Raw genomic sequence first — 16,617 nt, 5'->3', positions numbered from 1 at the left:
GCATACCACTACAGATCTTTCAAGGTCTGCAACACAAGGTAGAGGTAATCTACACAATCCTCCTCATTTATAGAGTACACTAAGATGTTATCAATGCAGATAATTATGAGCAAATCTAAAAACTGATGGAAGACCCTATTCATCAAATCCATTAATATTATTGGGGCATTGGTTAAACCGAATAACATTACTAGGGTCACAAAATGCCCATACGGAGTGTAGAAAGCCTTCTTAGGGATAACCACTTCTCTTATTATAAGTTAATGATTTCCAAATTGAAGATCTATCTTAGAAAAGAATTTGGCACCCTGAAGCTGATTAAAGAGATCATTAATCCTTAGAAGGGCATACTTATTTTTCACCATCACCTTATATAACTGCCGATAATTAATACATATTATAAGGGAACCATCCTTCTTTTGCACAAATAATATCGGTGCACCTCACGGGGACATACTACGATAGATGAAACCTTTGTACAAAAGGACTTTCAATGGCATCCTAAGCTCCTTCAACTTAACTGAAGCCATTTTATACAGGGAAATAGATATAGGATGAGTGTTTGGAACAAGATAAACACAAAAATCAATATACCTATCGAGAGGTACACCAGGAAGGTCATCAGGGAAATCTTCAAGAAATATATTACTACAGGAAAAGAATGTAAGAAAGGACCTTCCAAGTAAAAATGTTTAACCTAGACCAGATAATAGAGACAACCTTTGGAAATTAACTTTTGAGTTCTAAGATATGACATGAACTTCCCCTTGGGAGCAAGAGAACCACCCTCCTACTCATCAACTAGCTCATTAGGAAATTTAGACATAACCTTATGCGTCCTACAATCTAAGAAAGCATAGCATGAGTGAAACCAGTCTATTCCCGAAACAATATCAAAATCAACCATGTGTAACTCTATCAAGTCTAACAGAGTTTCTCTATTATTAATAGCTACCCCCGCTCCCCATAGACTCTTTTGACAACCATAATGTCTTTTATAAGGTAGGAATAAGAAAGAGTCCAATAGAAACTCAAGACCAAAACTAAAATGCACAGCCATAGATGAGGTCACATAAGAAAGAGAGAACCCTTGATCAAGTGAATAGTATGCATCACCAGAAAAGATTTTCAATATACCAGTAGTAATATTCAAGGATGCCTTAAACTCCTGATGTGTAGTGAGAGCATAAAGGCAGTTTTGACCAGTACCAAAGCTAGAAGTGGCATGCTTTGGTACAAAAGATGATGAAGAGGCAATAGAAACCTTTTTTACACCAGAGAAACTCTAGAGGGAAAATCATACTGCATATGATCAATCTAACCACACATAAAACATTGGTTCCTCCTCTTATCACACTGACCATGATGATGCTAACCATAAAATCTGCAAATAGAGTAGGATAGTGCATATTAGGCCTCTCTGGCCTGAGAATAGGCAAATTATGCAATAAAAACAACACCACCATAAAAACATTTATCTCCTGATTGCTCTAAGAAGGTAGCACTAGCCATTGAATAGGAGTTAAGACTCCTCCAACTCTTTCTCTTAGGCTATTTCCCAAACTATTGTTAGCTTCCACTCTATTCTAAAAATCGAGAACTTTTACTTTACCTCTGGCCAATCTTAACCTATTTCTTTTTCTTATCTTCAACCTATTGTATATGCATAATCAATCTGGAGATATCCTTGTCCTTGATCAATAATGTAGCATTACTCTGAAGAATAAACTCACGAAATAATATCAATGCAAACTTTCTCATTTAAGCCCTTATATTAGATACCAATTCAATAGAATATCGAGACAACTGATGGAATTTCAAGGCATACACCTTAACTGTCATCCTTCCTTGCCTCAAGTTAATAAATTCTTTTGCTTTAGCTTTCTCAACTGCTAAAGAAAGATGCGGTCTAGAAATGTACTAAAGAAATCATCCTACATGGCAGAACTAGCATCCTTAACTCTCGACTATTCCCACTCTTCGTATCACTGATATACCACATCTTTCAATTGGTATACAACAAACTCTATACCCTTAATTTCTGAAGCATACATAACCTAGAAGATATTCTCTACCTCATCAATAAAGCTTTGAGGATCCGCCTTAACCTTTATACCAAGAAATATCAGATGATGCAACCTCATGAATTGGCAAACTCTATTGGCCTCAGAAGAACCCATAGCAGCACTAGCAGAACTAGACTATTATGATTAAGATGTTATAAAATGAGTTAATAGGGTAATAGAGTGATAAAACTTAGCATTATTAACCTCGTCGAGAGGTAATTGAGTATGGGTGTCACCCTCTAGAGTTGAATTAATAGGGATCGGTGTAACCCCAAAATGAAAGTTAGATGTAGCAACCCTTGACTGGGTATGGACCCCAGAAGTTGGACGAGCTAAATCCACACTATCTCACATGGGACAAAAGAGTTGGCATGAACATCAGATCTTCTTGGAGGAATGATCTAAAAGATGAACAAACAAAAATAAGAAGAATCCAAGACCTTAGACTCTATAGAATGAAAATAAGACCACAAAAAAAGGAAACATTCCTAAATGTCTCATAGCCTCAATCTTATAAGTGTGGCGTGCTTCATAGCCATAAAAGAGACTCTACTTGACATGACTTTATGGATATCCAAATGACCATGAACCTAGGATCTGATACCAACTTTGTCACGAATCAAACTAGGGCCTAGTTGTTATGGGAATCTCAAGTCCCACATGGACCAAAGATAACCCTCCCTCCACCTAACCTAATAAATATATCAACCACAAATATTGGATGAATTCAGATCATATGACAAGATAGGGAGAAATAAGGCTAACAATAGCACAAAAAAATCTAACCATTAATCACCACAACATACTAAATTAACACACCTGAGTCCACAGTAATCAATAAAGCCACTACAATCTAAAGTCAATAAAATATCGAGACATGCCCCCAACACTAGCCAAATACAAGTCTAAAATAGTCTATGACATAGAGTTAAAAGACCAAAAAATTAATGCCTTCCGAATTATAGAAGCTCACCTCTTTAATGACAACTCATGAGACACTCAAACACTTTGTAACTGCACAAGAAAAGGGAGACAACACTTTGGTCCCTGTATCATATGGGGATACAATGATCAAACACGATTAGCGGATGGAACACTAGGAAGTAACTCTAGGATAGAGCAATAAAATAACACCATTAATAAAACTCTATCAAATCATCATATGTAATCATATGTATACATATATATATAGAGAGAGAGAGAAAGTGTGTTGTAAAAGGGAACACAGCTTTGTATGAACTTCTAAAACCTTAACCTTTGTTGTATAAAATAACTGTTATATAAAAAGATAGAATGGGCTATATGGGTCCAGCTCTTCCTAGCTAGAAGGGCCCCAATGCATGTAGCCACATGAACTAGAGAATAGCCATATCCATATATGCCATTATAGGGACCTCGAAGCTCCCGATATAATCAAGTTTACATAGTACCAATATATATAATATGGGGAACTTGAACCTCCTATTCATATATCCATTAGAAAGACTCAAACCCCCAATCATATTGACACCTGCACCAGCTAGCACAGTTTTCTATGCTAGTCCTTCAGACTACACTTTTACAGGTCGGCTACATATCCTTCTTTAAATCTTAAGTTAAATCATCATTTACAAATACACATAACCATTATTCTATTTACATACCAAAGGCATCCTTATGGTATCGTGGTACCAACCCCACTTGTATGCATGTAATATGCCATAACCACTATCATTCAATATTTGGGACTCGAGCTTATAGTTTATATAGAGACATCAATTCAGTTCAACATTTGGGGACTCGAACCCATTAAGCCAATTAAACCACCAAGGTTACAATTCAAAACCATTTATGACCCATAAGGTCTTTATAAAATGATTTTTAAACCATTTACATTATTAATCCAATTCCTTAGTTCAAATGACATTATAATTCAATTTATGGTCACTAAGACCTTCACAAAATCATTCATGTTTCACTAGCATTCTTATAATAAGCATTAGTTCAAAACATAATTCATCATGTGACAGGATCCTTCTCATAGATATTTTCATAAATAGGTTGAGGGCATACCATTATTCAAGTCAAAAACCATTAAGTTAGGGTGAACAATGACCCTTTAATAAAACGACAATTTCCATACACTTATATGTACAAAACCATTACAAAAAAAAATGTATAAACACCAGTGTAATCATAAGAGAACAATACTCAACATTAGATATTCAAAACCCCAACCATAGATTTCAAAACCACCATTTATGATTAAAGAACAATGGTTAAAAAATATGATTTTTATGAACTAACAATGAAGTAAAAGTCACATGCCTAATTAACAAATATTCTTGAAAAGAACTTGATGCTTGAGCCTTAAGATGAACACCTTGAAGAAACCCTACCCAATTTTCAAGAGAGAGATTAGAGAGGATTTTGAGAGTGATCCTTCCAACCGAGAAATAAGGCACCAAATAATGTTATAAGACATAGGGTGGTACATGTCTAAATTACCCTGAACTGTAAAACTATAAAATTCTCACAGGAGGGTATGATTTGGCCTTTCCACTCATACCCACATCATATGGTTGTACCCTCCAGTCGTATGTTGATCAGAATATTGGACACCATAATCTATCCAACATATAACTCGTTAGCATAATTCATGCCCTAACATATGATTAGTACCTATCTAAGTCATACCCTAAGAAGAATCTCAATGCTAGACACTGAACAACATATGGTTTGGACCTTACAACTTATATCATAATCATATAAGTCGTATGATACCTTTTTAGATCCATCACAAAACTTGGCCAATATGACACTGACTAATATGTGACTAGGGTCCTTTTCCCGTATACACACCATATGAGTGTATGGTGCAAGTAATATGATGCATAAAATGGTCAAAACCCAGAAAGTTTTCCATCGGCAAAAGTTTGAGGTGTTTTAATTTTTGTCTATTCCCTATAGGTTTGACCCCAACCTAGTTGGGTTATTATATTTTGACACCATTCATTTCATACTTATTAGAGGTATAATTTTGGGTGATATAACTTATCCTCACTAATATATTTATACTAGACCCGCCCTCTCCCTCATTAGACTTGGAAGGGATATGACAGTGTGGAGGTAACGCTCGAGCAACCTTAATTCTTCATCCCATGGGACTAGACTGAGAGGCCAAATGGAGATGTAGTATAATAACCCTATTGAATAGTTTCCCTATCTACTTTATCTTTTTGAGACTGGTACCTAGTCTAGCGTGGAGCCAATAGCTCACTGTCAATAAAGTACTTCTCCACGCATCCACTCTGCCCGAGAAACTCATCTCTAAATATGGATTATATACCCTTTTTTGGTATAGATTTTGGTTCCATAGTTACTTTATGAAGAATCATCAGTAATAATATCACAATATTTGGAAAAGAAAGGGAAAAAAAATAAAGTCCAATTACAGGTCCAACCTACCAATCTAGGTCACCACTCATGGGTTGAACTCATGAATTATCGGTTGGACTAATGGGTTGAGAAACCAACCTATGAATTCAACCTATGATTTGTGAGTTCAAGTCTTTAGTCATAACTAGATTCATGGAAATCAAACAAAGCCTCTAAACTTTAAGGCTTTGGATCTGATTCCTATGAGTCCAACCAATGATTAGTGAGTGTAACTCAAGAGTAATAGGTTGGGTTTTTCAGTTCAAACTTGAAATTTCTCATTTTATTTTCCAAATTTAATTTCCAAAGCAGATAATATTTCCCATTAACATGTCAGTTTTGATCACATTAGGTCAATGCAACATGAATCAATGCATTTTCATAATTTTGCGTTTCAATCAATGCAAGAATTATGATCACAAGTTATATGCAAGTTTTCATAATTAAAATCCATTTACCAACAAATTTTAACAATGAGAGAACTTACCTTGAGAGAAAAAATTGAGAATAAGAAAGAACAAAGTAGAATCTTATGCTTTTCGGGCTTTAAGTTGAGTAGGAGAGTTGGAATATGGGAAGGTGGAGGAGTTTGAATTGAAGTAGGAGTTGTAAAGTATGTGAAGTGAATCGGTTTTAGGGTTTTAACTAATGTAGCCATCGATTTAAGTTAGGTCGCATTGGCCTATTTTTTTAATTTAAAATTTTAGACTTTTGGTCCTAGTGGTTACCTACAACCCAATCTATAATTAGTGGGTCGTACCAACAAATCATAGGTAGGAGTCATGGGTACGAATGTGTGACCAAATATTTTGTCTAAATTCTGGGGCCCTACCTATGATTCGTCGGTTATGCTCACTAATTATGGGTAAGATTCAAGATTTGGGGTTAGAGACCCAACATTCCTTTTTTGAATTCTATGACTCCACCTACGATTCATGTGTTGTACCCTCCAATCATGCATATGAGTTTTGGTTTGAAGCTTAGCGACTAGTTGGAATTTTTTAATTCCTATAACTAAACACACAAGACCTAGGTCGGACTCAAGATTCATTGATTCGATTCCTGAGTCCACTAACCTGGACTTGTTGGAACTTTTGCAATTTTATCATATTCCAGTTATTTATCCTTGCTCCCTATCTTGCAAGCAAATAAAGTGAACACTAAAACCTTAGGTTGTCTCCCAACCATCACTCTATTTAATGTCACGGCATGATGTGGTTATGTTGGGTACTCAGACTTCACCAAAAAGCACATAAATTTCCTTTCATGAAGCATATGATTTAACATCACTGAATGACTCTTCTCCTTTGGCTACTTGGGATTCACCAAGGATACATTCTCACACACTTTTAACTCTTCTATACTTCCTATAGAATTCTTAAAACGATGTCCGTTTACCTTGAATAGGGCGTACATATATCATTTTAAGTCAACTGAACCATGTGGAAATACTTTATCATGGTGAATGGGCAAAACAACCTAGACTTTAACCTGCCAGGAAACAAGCGAAGTCCTAAATTATACAAAAAGGCCAAATCACTAAGTTGGAATACCTTTCTCTATATTATCATATCATGGAACAATTTCACATTATCCTTATAAAATGCTGAATATTCATTAGCACGAAGGTGGAACTCGTCTATCTCATTTATCTTGTGCAATGTCAAGTGTGCAACATCACTCCGACCAAAATTCAGCTTTTTCAATGCCCATGGTGCCTTATGCTCAAGTTCATCTAGCAAATGACATGCCTTTTCGTACATAATATGATAATAAAGGGAACCTATTCAGACATTTTAAGCTATTTGGTATGCCAAAAGTGCATCATCTAACTTATCGAGCAGTCAATCCGATTGGCATTCATAATTTTTGCAAAAATGGACTTGATCTGCTTGTTGGAAACCTCAACTTGCCCACTTGTTTGTGAATGGTAAAGTGTTGTCACCTTATGCTTCATACTATATTTTCAAAGTAGGGCTTTGAACTGTATGCAAAAATAAGACCCACTGTGACTTATGATATCTCATAGAGTACTAAACCGAGTGAAAATGTTTTTTTCAAAAATATTATGACACTTTAAACTTCATTATTTCAAAGCACAATTGCTTCCACCCACTTGGATACATCGCCGACTGTGACCAAGATGTATTTCATCCTATGTGAACTCATTAATGGACCTATAAAGTCAATACCCTACAAATCAAATAGCTCAACTCAAGAATGGGCATCATAAGGAGGCCAAGCTTTTTTGCGATATTGCCCTACCTTTGGTATTGGTCATAGTCCCTGTCATAATCATGTGCATCCTTATAGATCAATAACCAATAGTAACCATATGAAAAATCTCATGGTAAGTGCAAGTACTTCCTTGGTGACCCCCAACAGAAGATGAATGATAGGCCTCCAAAATACTCATCATCTTGACTTTGAAAATACACCTACAAATCACACCATCCTCACATACCCATAATAAGTATGTCTTTTATAAAAAGAGTTTTCTTACCTCATGCATAAACTATTTTTTTTGCTAAATGATAGATCTTCTAGATGATGTCACTTGCCACATAATTGGCAAAGTGAGAAAACCAAGGAATTAAGTCTTGTGATACTGCCAAGATGTGCTCATCTAGAAAAGTATCATCAATTTAAAGTTCATCGCCTAGTTTAAGAATCTCCTTCTGTTCTAGGCGGGATAGTTGTCCAAAACCTTATTGTTTGGACCCTTCTCATCCTTTACCTCAAAGTAAAATTCTTGTATCAATAGTACCCATCGAATATACCTTGGCTTGGCATCATTTTATTCTATGAGATACCCAAGAGTAGCATGATCAGTATACACAATGGCTTTTGTACCAATAAAGTATGGCCAAAATTTTTCAAAAGAAAACACCACCGTAAGCAGTTTGTGTTAAGTGACTGTGTAATTTTTTCTATGCAGGGTTGAGTGCTTTGCTGGCATAATAAATAGGATGAAGTATATTCTCGTATCTTTGGCCTATGAATGCTCCTAGGTCCACACCAATAGTGAAAAAACTCACTTCAAATGGAAGGTGCTAATCTTGAGACACAATAATAAAGGATGAGATCAACCTCTCTTTAAGTCACTCAAAATCCTTGAGACAAGCATCATCTGAAATAGATTCCACCTCCTTCTCTGAAACTTTTAACAATGGATTAGAAATCTTAGACAATTCTTAATGAATCAACTATAAAACCTAGCTTGCCCTAAGAAATTCTGAATATCCTTTATAGAAATCAGTTAAGGCAATTTTTCGATCACCTCAATTTTAGCATTGTTGACCTGTATCCCCTTTTTAAAAATTTTATGCCCAAGAACTATCCCCACTTTGACCATGAAGTGACAATTTTATCTTGGTTGCACTTTTTACATCTTTGTTGTGCGTTGGATAAGTATGCCTAAAAATTATGAAATGAATCACCCATAATAGAGAAATCATCCATAAAGACCACGATAGTATCTTCACTATGTCAGAAAAGATGGACACCATGCAATGCTAAAGAGTCAGGGGAGCATTAAAAAGACAAAAAGGCATCTTGTTAAATACAAATATTCCATATGAATAAGTGAAATTAGTTTTCTCTTGGTTTTTGGGATAGAAATCTAATTATAACCAGAAAAACCATCAAGAAAACTATACCATCCTCTACTTATAAGATGGTCTAATATTTGGTCCATGGGTGGCATAAAAAAGTGATCCTTTTGAGCCTAAGTACTCAGATTCTAATAATCTGTACAAACTTTTCATACCATGACTGGTCTCATAGGAACTAACTGATTTTTTTCATTGGTGATCAAAGTGATCCCACCTTTCTTCAGCACACACTGAATTAGGCTAACCATTTTGTTATCGTTAATAGGGTAAATCAAATATGCTTCTAACAACTTAATTATCTCCTTCTTCATTACCTCCTGCATCGATGGATTTTGACAACGTCGATGCTTAATACTAGACACATATTTTTTATTCAAGCTAAATCTTATGAGTGCAAATTGTTGGTGGAATTCTGATAATATCAACAATAGTCCAACAAATAGCCTTTTCAAACCTCTACTACACTAATATCAAAGCCTTAACCTGTGACAAGAACTTATCTATTTCCATAATAATTAGCAAGGTATTGTTGGCCCTCAATAATGTGTAATGCAAATAAGAATGGGGCCTTTAATTCCAAGATCGGTAGCTCCTCAATGGATGGCCGAGCTGGTGGGGTTGCTCTATTCTTCAAATCAAGGTCCAACTTCTTTGGCGCATAAGTATAAGAACCTCTGCTAACAAGAGCACTCATATCTCATCATACTCATCAATAGTGTCGCTAATAAAATTCATGATTGTTGTGGACAGTGCATCGACACCAAAACTCTCCTAAATATACAACTAGTGCATCCTTATCTACTATGTCTTGTCTATCATAGACACTATTTGTATATCTTTCAGCTGCCTTATTGACTGACCCACATTAAATTTGACTTGCTCATCATTAAGTTAGAAATTTACCTATCCTATCTCTACGTCACCTAATGCCCTACCCATATTTAGGAGAGGCCTTCCCAAGATGATAGGGATATATAAATCAACCTCGTAACTAAGAATCATAAAGTCATCTTGGAATATGAAAGAAGCTACCTTTACTAACACATCTTACAATATACCAACTTGCTTTTTCACAGTACAATTAGTCATCAATAGTCTCATAGAGGTTGGCTTAGGCAACCCCAGCCTCAAATGATTGTATACAACTAGCGATATTAGATTAATTCTAGCTCCTAGATCATAAAATGCTCATGCGAAACTGAAGCACCCAGTAGTACAAAGAATAGTAAAAGCTTTAGGATCCTCTTTTTCAACTAAGGATTGCAAGGCAATGGTACTACAATGGTGCATATTTTTTGCAGGCTCAAAACTCACCTTCTTCTTCTTAGTCACTAAATCCTTCATTAATTTTGCATAACCAGGAATCCAATCCAAAGCTTCCATGAGAGGGATATTTACGTATAACTCCTTCAACATTAACATAAATTTCTGATATTTCTCTTATTCAACCTTTATGGAAAAGGTGGAGGAAGTCATAGGATGGGCTTCAATACTATGCAACCTTATTACCCATTCCTTTATCATTATTAGCTCATTTCTTTACAACTATCCATTTTTGAAATTCCTCACCTTCAATCATTAACTTTTCAGCTTCAATGTTATTCACTTCAAAAATAACCACAGTATCATTCCTCACATCATCAACCATAGGAATAGGTGGATTAATAGTAGCCTTACCACTTCGAGTAGTGATAGCTAGGAAGTGATGGTAATTCTTTGGATTCTAAATTTTATTTATATGAAGAGTACCCAATTGATGTTGATTTAATATGGTAGACATCTGCCCAAACAACTACCCAAGATATTTCATCGTAATGGCATGTGGCTCTATATTATGGCTCAACGTTGATATCCCTACCTTAATCAACTTAAGGAAACTGTCTTGGCTCTCTGAATCCTTTAAACTATTAGAAAGCAATGCATCCATCCACAAACTTTCCGATTCAAGATCACGATTACTTGATGAAACATTAAGACCACTCTTCTCCTTATAATTATCGTTTCTCCTCAAGTCACCATCATGCTCTCTCCGAACCTTGATTTATTTGCCTCAAGTTTCGAATGTCTTGATTAGACCCTTGGACCTTGGATCATAAACTCACCATCTTTCTATCTAAATAGTTTACTTCTTTGTAAGAATTTGACTCTTCATGTTTAGAAGCCTTACGTCGTGTACCCACTACATTTACTTTCTCTATTCCAATATCTAAAAATTAGTTAGAAAGAAAACCAATATCAATCCTCAGTTGCACTACCTCTTAAGCCACTAACTCATCTAAGGCCCTTTTTCCATTGGAAGAACAAATAACATAAATAATGACTAACCTGTTCGCCTCCAAAGTATTCCACCCTAGGTTGGTTTTAGTGATCCAATCTAAAATTTTTGTAGTATGCTCCCAGTGAAGACTTATAAATGCTTCTCTAGTAATAGTATCAGCCACAACCTTAGTATTGGCATTCAAGGCTTTGTAGAATATCTTAAGCAAGTTCCTTCCAGTGATTCTTTGATTTGGAAAATTCACCAATTTCTTCTTGAAACTCAACCATAAATATAATGCCTCTAAATGTACAGTGCCTCTAAATATAACTTTTTGAAATTATAAATCTTATCTTACAATTGTAACATCATAGAAACAGAAAAATTAATCGAGGAACTTTATCCTCAACTCATTCTAAGTTGTAATAGATCCATGAGGCAACTCAACTAACCACAAAATAGTCTCTTTTATTAGAGATAATGGGAATAACCTCAGTCATATAACTTCTTAATTCACCTAGTTATATTATATGAAGTGCAAATCCCTACAAAGTTCATACGGTGTATATTTGCATGATCAGTAGGTAAACCAGCAAACACTCTCTTCAAGTCCAACAATTGGATCATTGTGCTCATAATATCAAATTTTGTTCCTTGGGATAGTTCCTGAGGAATGATGGCCCCTATACAGATATGTTCCCTAGAAAGAGTAGAAAACCAAAAATCGACAAACAAAACCAACAGCTTCGGTAAACTCAATTAATCAATTTGTAAATATATTCCCATTAATAGTTCAAAACTTTGATGTTGCCTAAATTATACCTCCAAAAAAGTATAAAGCAATCACTAGTCAAATATACAACCAAACTAGGTTGGGGTAAATCCTTCGAGAAATAGGTTAAAAATTTATCAAGAGCTTACTGATATAATTTGAATTTGCATAAAGTAAAAATGAGGTGTTCTGTAATAATTAAATTAATAGTAAAGATTTTGGGCAACTAGGGTTGTTTAAAATTTGAGATAGCACTAGGATTGTGTTTCCTTAGACTACCTAACTCCCCAGAAAATTTGTATTTGTCAAACTATATCAGTGTCTCACACGCAGAATCAATTAAGTTATGTATCATTTAACCTCCTATCAACCTTTGTTTTGGTTAATTTCACTCATTTCCTCTCTCTGTTAGAGTGTTGCATTACTAAACCTTGTTTTGTGTTCTTACATTAACTATCTCCTCTTGGTCTTAAGTTAATTAGATGAAGGTTGATAGCTTAAAATTACTTTTGATCTCCATTTCCTAATCTCTACATCTCTTTCAAGAAATTATAAAATATAGGCAAATTCCTAATTTTTGCTACCATTTAGAAAATGATCAAGCGAAGTAAATTCCAATATATACAAGAACGTTGTTCTAGAACGGCTTTCTCTTAGCCTGTTTGTTAATTCATCTATGTTCCCAAAACCCTAGTTATGGGTTTATCTACTCATGATTGAATGAACAAACATAGATTTCATAGATTAAAGCATGAAGATTAATTTTCGAATAATAAGAATCAATAACCAAAATCTCCAATTAATTATAAACCCTAAAAACCAGGAACAATTATTCCACGATCAAATCTATATTTTCAGAACTCAAGATAATGTCAAAAGTGTATAAAGTGTGTAAACTATTAATAAAACATCCAAGGTGTATTTATAGACACAAACGAAAACCAATCCTGAACAGTGTAGAAAACTAGAGTAGGCATCAACTCATGATTCATGGGTTGAGAATGGGTATGACCCACAAATCTGGCCTTGGGTCATGGAAATTGTAGTAATTTCAATCCTACAGAACAACAACTCACGCTTGTAACCGACAAATCGTATTGTTCCTATATGTCATAGGTAGACTAATGGAGAAAAGATCCATCTTACTTCCTCAGAATTTCAACCTACTAATGCTACTCACGAATTATAGTTGCTACTCATAAATAGTGGGTCCTACCCACATGTCGTAGGTACTACTCACAGGTAACTCTTTCAAAATCTATTCATCTTTTTTTCTCATTTTTTCTCTAAACCCTGTTTTCCTATAAAAATAAGTACAAATACACATCATATCTAACAAGAATACCTAAGTATCTGCCCAATTTCCTTGTTTTAGGCATCGAAAGTTCCTTGAAAAAATGGTTCATCAAGTCACAAGTAAGGTATTACATGAGCCACTAAAATATGTGTTGCACAGAACAAAAATAAGAGTAGGTTTCATATCTAATTTCAAGATGAGTATATAAACACTTAACCAAAATATTGTACAACAATCCAATCTCATTTTTACTATACCTAACACAACAAGTACCAATTAAGATATTTAGGATTACAAGAAATAAGACAAAACATTTACATTTAAGACGCATTTATTCAGGTCAAGTCAAAATAAATCAAGACAATTGTAAGCAACAATAAAACATATAGGGTATTTTCCCAATTCACTCCTGGAGCCATAAAACTCAGTGGACCCTTATACATACATGCTATGGGTATTGTAACCGCACTTTAGTCATGACCTACAGGGATAAATTTCATCCATGTACCAATACCAAAGACACAAATGTCTTCCAACCTTTTTCCACCAATAATCCTATAGAATGCTCAAATACCAAAATATTAATCATTGAACAATAATGTACGTCAAATTCGTACAACAAGATATGTTCATTGAATTGACCACAACAAACAACATGCACTAATAACCCATAATAATAAGTAGTTAACATGCACATACAGTACACATTGGATTAAACTACAATGCTATCACCTACCTTGAACTAGCCTTGCACAACTACTAAGCCGAAGCCTTGTCTTTTCATGCAATTTTTGCTTGATCTTGATCTAGAGATACATACAAACACATAATTAATGATAACACCTACAATTTTGGGTATTATATAGCTCACACTCGACCTTTAAGGAAGAGTTCATGATTATTTCCTCCCTATTCTAGGACTTTTCTACATTAGTTCATCTAAAGGTAGCAATTTCATAAAGAATTTAATGAATTTATGATATGCAAGGGTAATTTAACAATCGTTAATCAAAACTCATTGATTTTATCCCCAAATTACTCCTTTGCACCTAAAAACCAATTGAAATCAACTCTTTACCCTCCTTGAATTAGTTAACTAGTAATTCTATGGCTAAATTATCAATTTACAAGTTAATAGGGATGAAATTCTTTTCTTACTGAAGCAGAATGATGGTTAGCTTATGAGTTTCACCCAAAATTGCATCTCCCATGTTCTAAAATATATTTACAGAAAATAAACCATTTTGGGGAGATTTTTTATATAAAACTATAATTTTTGCTGGTATAATAACTTTGCTATGGCAATATATATCACAATAGTTGTTATTTTGATTGGGTTCTATAAAGGAATTTTCTCGACTTTTGGGCATGCCTCTATAGAGACATAGGCGAGGTAGAATGCTCGTTTTTGCTCAAAATTCATTTTTTCACAACACACCTTAATTCCAAGACATCCCAAATAATACCCTATGCTAAGATCAATTTTGAGAGTTCTACTTATCCAAATTCAATTTTGTAAAATCCTTTGGGTTTCTTATCGTCTTAGCTAATTAGGAAATTATAATGACACCACCATACTTACCGAAATCATTCCTGGGTTTCCCTATACCACACCTCACAGATATTTTATCAAAAATAAGCCTAGACTAAAATTTATAACTTTAAACCGAGATGAATTTTACCATGAAATTTTAAACAAGAGACTTATATGTGGTAATGGGAACGTTCATTACAATACAACCACAAAATATAGGAACATTTCAATAATTCCCCCTTTTTAACAATTAGGGATCAAAATCAAGTGGTTTTAATTATAATTTATCCTATTTCATCATCTTAGAGTTTTTCTCAATATTTTAATTTCATGAATACCATCCATTTAACATATTTAGTCAACATTGTATTTCCATTAGTATTTTGTAACACCCTTGGATAATTACATATCAAATTCATAAGCATTTCCATCATCTTACACAAATATCCGTAAAGTAGGTTTTAACCCCTAACCAAGCATTAACTTGTTTTCTAGTGATTTTATAAGGCTAACAAAATGAATTCAAGTTTAGAACTTAATCTCTTACCTCTAAAGGTGAAAATCTTTGAAGTCCAACTAAAAATTATATCTCCCCAATACTGTATTTTGTTTTATGAAAAAAGGGGACTAAAAATGTTTTGGGATATTATTACTGATATTTTACTATGTGTTACCACTACAGTGGTTAATTTTCTATTGCAGTGGTTTGTAACCATTTTACTAAAGGTCATCATTGTAGTTCCTTGACCGCCGTAGCGATTACTTTTTCCACTATAGAGGTTTGACATAGAAACTCAAGAATTCTTCTCAATTTTTCTTATCTTATTTAACACACTCTGAATCACAATGATACAAATCAACCCCTCCACAATAATCACTATAATTGGAGTTCTATGCTTCATTTTAGGGAACAAAATTTTCTATGGCTTCCTATATACATTAGCCATATAAACGTTATATCAAACACCGCTATTTCTTTTCATATCAATATTAGATTTCATTCAAATACCACACCCTAAAACTTGAGCCAAAACTAGACTAGCCTTCAATTCTTAAATTATAGCAAAGAAGAGTCTAGGTGAACTTTACCTCCTTTTTAGTAATAACATTTTAGAACATTACAATAAATACAAATTTACCTCACATTTATCCTTGAATGAAAAGTAGCCCAAGTACAAAATAACCAGAATAGTATCTACTTGAATCAATGAACAAGTGAGGATATTGCTTACACATGTCCCTATCTATGTCCCATATAGCTTCCTCAATAATATGGTTTCTTCACTAAATATTCTTATAAGAAATAACTCGTGTTTTAAACTTTGTCACATCTTTATCTAGAATAGAAATTGGTTCATCTTCATAGTATAGTTCCTTATCGAACAATTTTAGATCCCAATGAATAAAGTAATCACCTTTTCTATGATATTTCTTTAGCATAGTTACATGGAATATGAGGTGAACCTTGTTAATACTAGAGGGTAAGGCTATCATGTATGCTACTGACCCTACTTTCTTCAAGATCTCAAAAGGTCCTATATATCATGAGCTCAACTTGCACTTTTTGCCAAATTACATCACATCCTTCATAGGTGACTCTTTCAAGAGTACCTTATTCTTCTTCTCAAACTTTATGTCTCAACTTTTTATTCACATACTC

The sequence above is a fragment of the Capsicum annuum genome, chromosome 4, assembly GCF_002878395.1.
Source record: "Capsicum annuum cultivar UCD-10X-F1 chromosome 4, UCD10Xv1.1, whole genome shotgun sequence".
Taxonomy (NCBI): Eukaryota; Viridiplantae; Streptophyta; class Magnoliopsida; order Solanales; family Solanaceae; genus Capsicum; species Capsicum annuum.
This window is presented reverse-complemented; position numbering follows the sequence as displayed.